Here is a 10738-nt window from a genome sequence, read left to right on the forward strand (position 1 = left end):
TATTATTATTATTATTATTATTATTATTATTATTATTATTACCCATATTATTTATGTCACATCACAAGAAAAGGACAAGAAAAATAATAATAATAATAATAATAATAATAATAATAATAATATGCTGTATATATACTGGTTGGGGGCAATTGTAACTGAAGAAAATCTTCAAAGTCTAATGTTGGCAGGTATTATGTCTCCCCGGATCCAAACAGTTAAAATTGCAGATCTGAAAGCTCACAACGCGTCCCGGGCTTGTAGATCTGTTATTTTCACTGTGTGTTTTTTTTATTTATTAATTGATGGAATTTCTTCTTTTTTTATTTATTAATTAAATTATTTTGAGAAATCTTAAATATTTGTTTTTTTATTGATGAAGATTTTAGATTTGTGGGTGGGAAATCTTTTGAAAGAATAATATAAAATATTTTTGTAGGAAACGGAAAAAAAGGGACCTTTCCTGGGACAAATGGGTCCCGACCAATTGTTTGGGAAACAGTGATCTAACCCAGTGGTTCTCAACACTTTTCTTTTCTTTAAAAAAAAAAAATACTTTACTGGAATTATTCAGGGTTTACAAAAAATATACATTTACATGACACGCAAATAAGCATTAAAAAGGTCTTAAAGGTCCTTAAATTGTCACTTCACTGTCATGTGGGGACCCACATGTTGAGAACCACTGATCTAACCAACTTGGCCAGCTTATCAGCTGGTCATTGCTGGTCTGTCCAGCCATCTGACCAGCTAAGTCCAGCTGGTAAGCTGGTCTTTGCTGGTCTGTCCAGTGTCCAGCCATCTGACCAGCTACAGCTAGTAAGCTGGTATTTGCAGGTCAGTCCACCCATTTGACCAGCAAAGACCAGCTACCAGCTTGGCTTTGCTGGTCAGTCCAGCCAGCCAGCTGGCTGACCAGCAAAGACCAGCAGAATCCAGCTTAGTGACCAGCTAACCAACTACACTGACAAACCAGCCCGACCAGCCTGACCAGCCTGACCAGCTTGTCCAGCCTGGTATGCCATCTAAACCAGCTTAAGACCAGCCAAGACCACCTAATACCAGCTAAAACCAGCAACCATCATAAGCTGGTTTGTGCCGTTTTTTTAAGCAGGGCATAATGTATGTTGGTTTGTTTACTGTTGAGTGAGACTCAGTGTTGCACATTAAGCAAATCATCCGGGACTCCCCCCCCTCCCCCACCCCGTCCAGCTTGACTGCATTTTCACTGTCAAGTGAGTCTTTATTAGGAAGGCATGCAGTGTGTGTGTGTGTGTGTGTGTGTGTGTGTGTGTGTGTGTGTGTGTGTGTGTGTGTGTGTGTGTGTGTGTGTGTGTGTGTGTGTGTGTGTGTGTGTGTGTGTGTGTGTGTGTGTGTGTGCGTGCGTGCGTGTGCGTGTGTTTGTAAAGATTTAAGTTATATTTGTCAAGATTTTATTTTATTGCTTTTCTTGGTACTAGGCAGTAACATTCGGATCGTTAATTTAACTGAACAGAGACAATAAAGGCCTGGCAAGAGACAGGAGTTCACAGAATAAGAAAGGGTGTGTGCGTGCACGTGTGTGGGTGTGTTTGCATGTGTGTGTGTGTGTGTGTGTGTGTGTGTGTGTGTGTGTGTGTGTGTGTGTGTGTGTGTGTGCGTGTGCGTGTGCGTGTGCGTGTGCGTGCGCGTGTGCGTGTGTGTATGTGTATGTGGAGGGGGGGGTCTGGAATCAGGCCCTGGAGAGGACACAATAAACCAGGGGTTCAAACCATTTCCTTTTCACGGAAATATTTCCCCTCCACGTTTAGTGTAGGAGAGCTAACGCAGTGTGTGTGTGTGTGTGTGTGTGTGTGTGTGTGTGTGTGTGTGTGTGTGTGTGTGTGTGTGTGTGTGTGTGTGTGTGTGTGTGTGTGTGTGTGTGTGTGTGTGTGTGTGTGTGTGTGTGTGTGTGTGTGTGCATGTGTGTGCGTGTGCGTGCGTGTGTCTTTCACAGCCTGCCCTGAAAGGTCAGCCGGAATGTGAAAAGCCAAGCAGGCCTTGTTTGCTCAGTGATAGCTAATATAACGAGGTTATTGGAACTCTAAATAAAGCTGGGCATGATGAGCACATTTGGCAACATGCTGGAGGCTTTTCAGCCGTGTATACAGTATAGGTTTGTCTGCAGAGCCACCTCCATAAAGGGCAAGTTGACAGTATATAGCTCAGCTCTGTATAAGATATTGCTTCAGAGCAGTGGTTTTCAACCCTTTTCATATCAAGGTCCATAATGTATTCATATTATTTGAGCCACGGACCACCATGTGATTTAGACTCTCAGACCCAAAACTCATTGGATAAGATTTTGTCAAAATAACAATTCTTCTACATTTTCCAATTCTGTAGACTTCTTGTAAATTAAGTAATGCAGATGTTTAACAATAATTTAACTATTGAGAGCTTAAAATGAAACCAAATGGACCCGTAAGGGTCCATTTGGTTTACACTCTCAAGAGTTAAAGATCTATAAGGGTCCATTTGGTTACCAACTCTCCATCATTTAGCTGGGGACCACCTGGAACCCCCTCAAGGACCACTGGTGGTCCCCGGACCACTGGTTGAGAACCACTGCCGGAGACTCTGCCGGTCATCAAATTAACGGCTTAGGAATGCAACAAAAACAAAAGAATCTCCATGAATTCAAGGCTTCATGGGGTATGTAATTGACAAAAAATAAGTATTTTCTTTGGGTGAACTATCCCTTTAATGTACACTAGGTTAGTTCCATTGATACACACGGAACACAGAAGCCGAAAAGGCTTGTCGCGTTAAGTGGACAGATGGGTGGGCAGCGAACACTTTCAAGTACAATGGGCCCTGGTCCAGAAAAAAGGTTGAGAACCACTGGTCTACCTAAAGATTATAGGCCACTAACATCATGTTTTCTTTTGCAATTTACGGTGGCTATTTGGAATTCTTTTGATGAAGTGAAAAGCAAACTGCTGTGGAAACATTTGGACGGCCTCCACCCTGTAATGTATCAATAATCTCTTTCTTCATTTTCTCCGAACAAATACGGCAATGTGGGATCGCAAGTGCAGAGAGAGGTGTATATTTTGCTTTTATTGTGTGCATGGCAATACAAACACAGTTTTGTCGAAGGCAAAATATCCCGAGGTCATCACTGGAATAGGATAATTGATGGTTTTGCGCAGAAAGGATGGAATATGGAATTACGGCATAATATTATCTCTGGCAGCCTTGGTTGAAACATGCTGTGGTGTATATCTCCAAGCACTGTCGTCCAAGGGGTTCCCAAAGCTTTCAGCTCCAGACCCAAAAGATACATTTGGTGTTCTCTCCAGGATCCAAACGTACAAAAATGCATAATGAATTAACCACTTAAGCCCGATTTAATAGTGAAAATGGACGTATAGAGAATTCCTCCATATGGATTTGAATATGCTGTATAAGGTTTTCAAGTACTGTAGTAGAGTTTTATGTTAGGTAGTGTATTTTATCTTGACTTCCAGAAAATATAGTAATTTGAAGTTGAAGGAGATCTACAAGCTCACAATGCATCATAACGTGTCACATACAGTAGCGACACGTTGTGAGCTTGTAGATTGGCTATTTTCACTGTTCTTTTTAAAACATATTTATGGGTTTACATTATTTGTTTTTTAAAAATGCCTATTCTTCTTTCTCATTCTTTTGACATTATTATTATTGAGCAAATCTTTTGAAACAGTAATAAAAAACATATAGGAAAATGTAAAAAGGTATTTTTTACTAACGTCCCATAAAAATGGATATGTGACCCAGTGTGTGTGTGTGTGTGTGTGTGTGTGTGTGTGTGTGTGTGTGTGTGTGTGTGTGTGTGTGTGTGTGTGTGTGTGTGTGTGTGTGTGTGTGTGTGTGTGTGTGTGTGTGTGTGTGTGTGTGTGTGTGTGTGTGTGTGCGTGCTTGCAAAGTGTGAAAGAGATACTGTTGTGGGGGGAGAGAGAGAAAGAGAGAGAGGAGAGAGAGAGAGAAAGAGAGAGGTGTGGGGGTAGAATCCAGACACAGTGATGAACTTTGAAACAAAACAAATAACTGTTGTCTATTAAGTGTGCTAGATGCTGTGTTCATCTGTGTGCCCTCACTCTTTGCAATGTGTCACGCAAAACACACACACAGAGAAATATCAATCACGCATTCACCAAATGGTGCATTTACATATCACCTGTATTTAAAGCGCTTTACAATGTGCATTATATTCACACACCAACAGCGGCGGAAACCATGCAAGGCACCAACTTGCTCATGAGGAGAAGTTATGGAGTTCTGCGTCCCTGAGAGAAACCCTTTCATTGTTCAAGGTCCCTTAGATATGGACAACAACAAATCATTGCTGTCGGGTGGAAACCAAGTTGTTATTTTAAAAACAATTAAACATCGTGAAAATAGTCTATCTACAAGTTCACAACACGTCGATGCGACTTGTAGATCTGCTATTTTCAAGACTTCATAAGAGTGCGACGCTCTTATGAAGTAGGGCATTAATTTACCAAAACAAAACATAAAAAGTTGAAATATTGAGATACAAGGTTTCTGCCTGAGAGCAATGAAGTTTTCTGTGGAATGTGTACCTCGAGACGGCAATTCTGTGTCACTTGCAAGAAGAGCTTGCAAGTGACATCACAGGCCTCATGATAACTGCACCTCCCACACCTGTACGTAACTCCACCACAACCCCCGAACAGTAGTTCAGTCCATGAGAGATTTTTTTGTGGATTGTTCGATTCTGCTGCAAATTAACCAGGAGATCCTGCGAGAAAGCTTCAAGTTATTGTAAAGGTAGGCGACATGAGCACGTATCGTGACTCGAAAATGATAGATACATGTTAAATTAGCACATTGTGGCACTTTGACCATGCCTACGGAAGCTGTGTTTTATACATGATCATTTTAAATATTCATCTATGACTTTTAACCCATTTGACACTGATTTTATAAAGCTGCTGCTATGTTTATGGACTTTGTGTGTTCTTTCCTCTGCACTTTTATTCTCTCTTCCCTAATTTTACTCTTCCTTTAACTGCAGTAGAGAGAGCAGGCACAAGCAAGAATTTCACCCATTTTTACCTTGTAACTGTGATGTGACAATAAAGTTTGATTGATTGATTGATTGATTGAAATTACATTTACATTCCCTTTAAGTAAAGGTATTCCTTTTTTTGTCAACCAGAGATAAATGTGGAAGCTACTGTAAAACAATAAATCATTGGACAGATCATTTTATTCACCTCAAAATAACCTCAAGTCTTCTATGTTTTGTCTGTCTGTAATTGCAGGCAGGTGTGCGGTCAGTTAACCATGGTGTGGGCTGTGGTGTCCATAGTGAGGGCTGTGGTGTACGCCCTGCTGAATGTTTTGTTGCTTCCTCCTTTGGCTCTCGGTTTTGAATTTACACATAACTCCCTCATCATCCTCATGTTCAACTGGCCCTCTGTGACGGTCAAGAGGAGGACGTGTCTGGTGGCCCTGCAGGTCATCTATCTGGTGTTCACTCTTGGGCTTTGTTATGCAGTGATGGACAGGGACCTCATCACTCTGTGCACCCTAACCCTAACCCTGGCCCTGGTGCTCTTGGCTTTGAGGGGCTTTGTTCATCAACCAGAGTGTTGCCAGGCCAAAGCACTTTCGCTGGTCCACTACATGATTAAGATGTATGACTACATAGCTATGCCGACAGCAGTGCTGTCACTCCCACGCCAGAGGTGGTCTCGAGATGGGGGCTTTATCGTTGTAATGTGGATATTCACCAATATCCTCTGGTTTGCCTGGATTCCCATGTACTTCAACCACCTCGCACACAACCAGGTTGATGGTAACCCCTTCTGGAATCATCCTGTTGTAGCAGCCCTGATGCTCAACGCTTGGGCGATAGTTGTTCTAAACGCCATTGCTGGGGGTCAACCCATAGCCGAGTGGTTAGGGTGTGAACCACGCACGCTCCACGCTGGCCGTGAACCGCTATTGAAAGGGTCTACGCGGAAGTACAGGAAGTCCCGCCCAAGGAAGTGATCTGGGTAACCGTACTGTGATTGGTCAAAAAAAGACAGCTTTCCGGGGGAAGTACAGTACATACACGAGAAGTCGTGCCCTACGGACACTTTCAGCTGTTTTTTACCAGGCTGGTTAGTGGTTACACATACTGTACTGCCTGCTAGCAAGTCCCCGGTTAGATTTCACAATCACGAGAGAGATTCCATCAGCATAAATTCTATAGTGCTTCAATTAGATTTTGTAACCCCATTTTTTTCACCCAGTGCCAACTGTCTAAGTAATCCTGGGCACTCCACTCCCTCTGCCAACCTAGGGAGAGCTCAGAGCCGAGCTCATGCCTCCTTCAATGCATGAGCGCTAAGCCTTCTTATCACCCGACAGGGAGGAGTTTCCCCGGTTGGACGTAGCGCCTGGAAGGAACACAACAAAAAAACACCCAAAAACACCCAATATCCGCACATTTTCGCACGCACGTTCCAGTACTTTTACTTCTACCCCACTACATCTCAGAGACAAACATTGCACTTTTACTCCACTACAATTATTTGAAAACTTACTTACTAATTACTTTGTAGATTTGATTATTATTACAAAACATACACTAACCACTTCAGCTCTATACTGTATATATTTCGTCCATTTGAAAATAGCCGATCAACAAGCTCACAAAGCTCACAGCTTGTAGATCTGCTATTTTCAAACGATTCTTTTTTTTTAAACATTTTGAACTTGTGAAATGGACATTCTGCACAATATGTACTTTTACTTTTGGTACTTTCTAGTACATTTTGATACCAATACTTTTGTACTTTTACTCAAGTACATTTTGAATTCTAGGCTTTTACAGTACTTGAAATGCATTGCAGTATTGATACTTTTACAAAAATGTGACTACCTTTTCCCACCACTGCCTTGCAACCTTATATGTCTAACCTCACGTAGGCCTACACACTGGTTCATTCTGTGTACTGTATGTATGTATGTAGAATGTACATATCTGTCTTTACTGTTAGATTTCTCTTTCTGAAATCAACAAAAACGACAGAGCTTGCACAAAAAACAAGATTTACCCACTTCTTTACACCTGGCTTTAAACCCATGTGATCATGTGACAATAAAGTTGATTCTGATAAAGTTGGGTGATTCTTTTAAATAGAACTATACAGTCTATGCGTGTGACATCATCGTACCCGGAAGTTATGCAGGAACACCTACTGAGTGGCAAAAAAATACTTTCTGGCCTTAACAGCCAATACATCCAAACAGAAAAGTCCTTTCTGATTGTATTAAACAACTTTAAAGTCACCAACATGGCAGCTGTACGGAAAGCTTGAATTATCCTCTTTCTATCTGCAAAGTCTTTGTTTCATAAAAATCCACCATAGACATGTTATGAGCTACTTTCTGTCAATAAATTAAATTAAGTGTCATACTTTGGAAGCGCTCGTTTTCAATGACCCAACGTCCTGCTGCCTGCTGCATTATGTGACATTTAGAAACAGGTGGTACGCAGGACCGTTGAGTGATTTCCAACAAGCGCTTCCAAACTCCATGCTGCTCAATGTTTTGCCACTCAGTCTAGATGAGGGGGGTGTTAGTGTTTTGGCAACTTTTTGAGGGCCCACTTGGACTATAACTTTGGTATCGCTGTCGTAGAGCATGAGCGTGTAGACCGTGGAATGTAAAGCCTTGCATACACTACGTCTCCAGTTACAGTACATTTCTAAATTAAATACTCAATGTGGACATTAATTACATTATACAGCGCAGATATTGACTAATTGATTAGAGAACTGCTGAAAGAAACGGCAAACACAGCAGCTCTTCGGAAACACACACAACAGCAAAACACCCCGTCTAATTTGTAGAACTTGATCTCCCACCTCTTAGAAAGTGTGTGTCTCTGTGTGCATGTACACATACTGTACAAGCTGTCACGGTCCGCTCCTCGGGCCTTAGCCCTTGTCTGCCCTTATTTGGTATTGGACCCTTCTTAGGCCTGTGTAGGTCATTCTTCTGTTGTGTTGTTACATTTGTACGTTCAGTTATTCTGAAGTACTGTTGCAGTCCTTGTTTCCGTGTTAGGTTTTGCTTTACTATCCTGTACCTTATTTTGTAGTATCGTTCCTTTGTTTCCTGTTCTCTTTGTTTCCTGTTCTCTTTGTTTCCTGTTCTCTTTGTAGCTGTTGCCTCTCTTGTCTCACCTACCCTGTAATTAGTCTTGTTCTCCTCCTGTGTCCTCTGAGTCCCCCAGCCTATCCCAGCGTTGATTGTCCGTTGAGTTCACCTGTGTCCTATTATTTCCCTGTCTATTTAAACCCTGTGTTTGCACCACCTCAGAGCTTGTACATTGTGGTACACTATGTTACGTGTGTTGTTGTATCTTGAGGTTAGTGCCTCCAGTTTGTGTTACTGTCTTTTAGTTGATAAATACTTTAAACCGATCTGTTCAACCTCCTTCTCTCCTGCACTTGGGTCCTACGTTCCGTCCTGACTCAAACCGTGACACAAGCAGTATAATGTCCACAGAACATTACATTGATTTGTGTATCTTCATTCAGCTTCATCTTGGAGGGGGGGGGGGGTTATATCATTCTTATGGCAGGTTCCTGATGCCAGCCGTTCCTGATGCCAGCTGTTCCTATTGCCAGACAGCGTTCAGATTATTTATGCCTTAGATAGAAACAACTCCACATACTGTAGAGCAATATGGTTCTCAACCTGTGGGTCAGGACTCCCAGGGGGGTCCCCACTGGCTTGGCATGGCCTGACTAATATCACTGCGTAGATATTAGCCTGGAATTCATGTGTGGACCCTGCATTTCCAAGGGGCAAATTAACCCTAGCCCTGATTGGTGCCCCACAACTTCGGGGGAAGGGAAATCCAATCACAAGGCCAGATCAAATCTGCCGAGAGACCTTTTCTTTTTTTTGCACTGGCATTTGTGTGGTTTCCAGGCTAGGTCCCCACATGATTTTGGGGGGTCCCTAGATGACAGTGAAGTGACAATTTGAGGACTTTAAAGACCTTTTTAGTACCTTATTTGGCCAAATCGTCAAAGAAAAAATTGCTGATCTACAAGCTCACTAGAGGAGTTGTGAGCTTGCAGATCTGCTATTTTCACAATATGGAACCAAGTCAAACACAATTGAATGCCTCAACTCAGTGCTTATCAGGGTGGGGGGGTCCCCAGTTCAAATATGATTATTTTTGGGGGGTCACGGCCTGAAAAGGTTGAGAACCACTGCCGTAGAGCAATGGTTCCCAAACCTTTTCAGCTGAGACCCAAATATATAGTGTCTCCCCAGGACCTAAACTTACAAAAAATACATTATGAATTAACCACTTAAGCCCCATTTAAGTGTGAAAATAGCCATGCTACCATCTGTTCCTTTCCTCCCCGATCTTCATTGGGTCCCCCCCCCCACACACACACACACACACACACACACACACACACACACACACACACACACACACACACACACACACACACACACACACACACACACACACACACACACACACACACACACACACACGCACACACACACTCACTGTCCCATCTATTTTGTTGTAGCCCACCTGTCTGTGTGTCCCTGCTTGGGCTGACTGTGTCAAACTGCGGTGTAATTAAGAATTAGCAGAGACAGATGGGTGTGTAAGAGCCAAACATCAGGGTTTCATTTATTTATGGACTTGAATCACCCATTTAGTTATTTCTGCTCCACTGCACCCAAAAGCACATTCAGTAAAATCCTCAGTGTCGGAATGTGAACATGTACAAATGTGAATGTTTTTATACACTCGGGGCTAACATCTAACAGCTAACAGCTGACATGATGATTTCATGGTACATATAGGCTACTGTACAGTCAAAGGTGTATGGAGAATATGCAAAGAGTTTCTTTTGTGAATTATTGAACATTAGACTAGATCTAGCCTCTGGTCCATATAGCGTTATAGGAGTTCTCCTAGGACCAGAGCTAGACTAGATCAGTGGTTCTCAACCTATTCTGGAATCTGGATCAGGGCCCACTTGACAATCTTGAAAGCCCACCCATCTGACCACCAAATCTCAAAAGCCCACCCATCTGATTGGTGGGCCGCGTGCATTTTCAGAGCGATTAACAATCGATTTTGCTGCTGCGTGGATCAATGGAACTAACATAGTATACATAAAGTTCATATTTATGTTTTTTTTTGTTTAGGTATTTGGGGGGGCCCACTTGCAATATCCCTATGGCCCACCAGTGAGCCCAGGCCCACAGGTTGAGAATCGCTGGACTAGATTGACGACATTGGACAAAATGATATGAGATTAGATTGAAGCTCTGCAAGGGAGACAGTAATAACAATCAATTCCTATTAAAAGGCGAGTGAGGCAGGAAGGGAAAAGGCAATCTGTTTAATTATGGATCTTTATTGGCTTGAAGGTCATTTTCTTAATTTGGGCTCATGGACCGTGGACAGTTCTGCTACAGTAGGCCCTATGCAAGGGTGTTTCTCCCATAGACATAAATACATAGACGCCACGCTGGCCACAGGGGTTGTTCGTCAGTGTCGCCACCATATTGGCGGCAGGGGACACCTGCCAACTCCACTGCAAGAAATATGCCTGAGTTGTGTATACTGTAAATTCCTGAATTATTGTTTCTATATACTGTAGGCCTACATCAGTGGTCCTCAAACGCTTTCATGTCAATTAACATATTTGCTGCATAGGAGGCA

This window comes from Gymnoscopelus microlampas (genome assembly GCF_963454915.1).
Source record: "Gymnoscopelus microlampas genome assembly, chromosome: 21".
In the NCBI taxonomy this organism is placed as follows: Eukaryota; Metazoa; Chordata; class Actinopteri; order Myctophiformes; family Myctophidae; genus Gymnoscopelus; species Gymnoscopelus microlampas.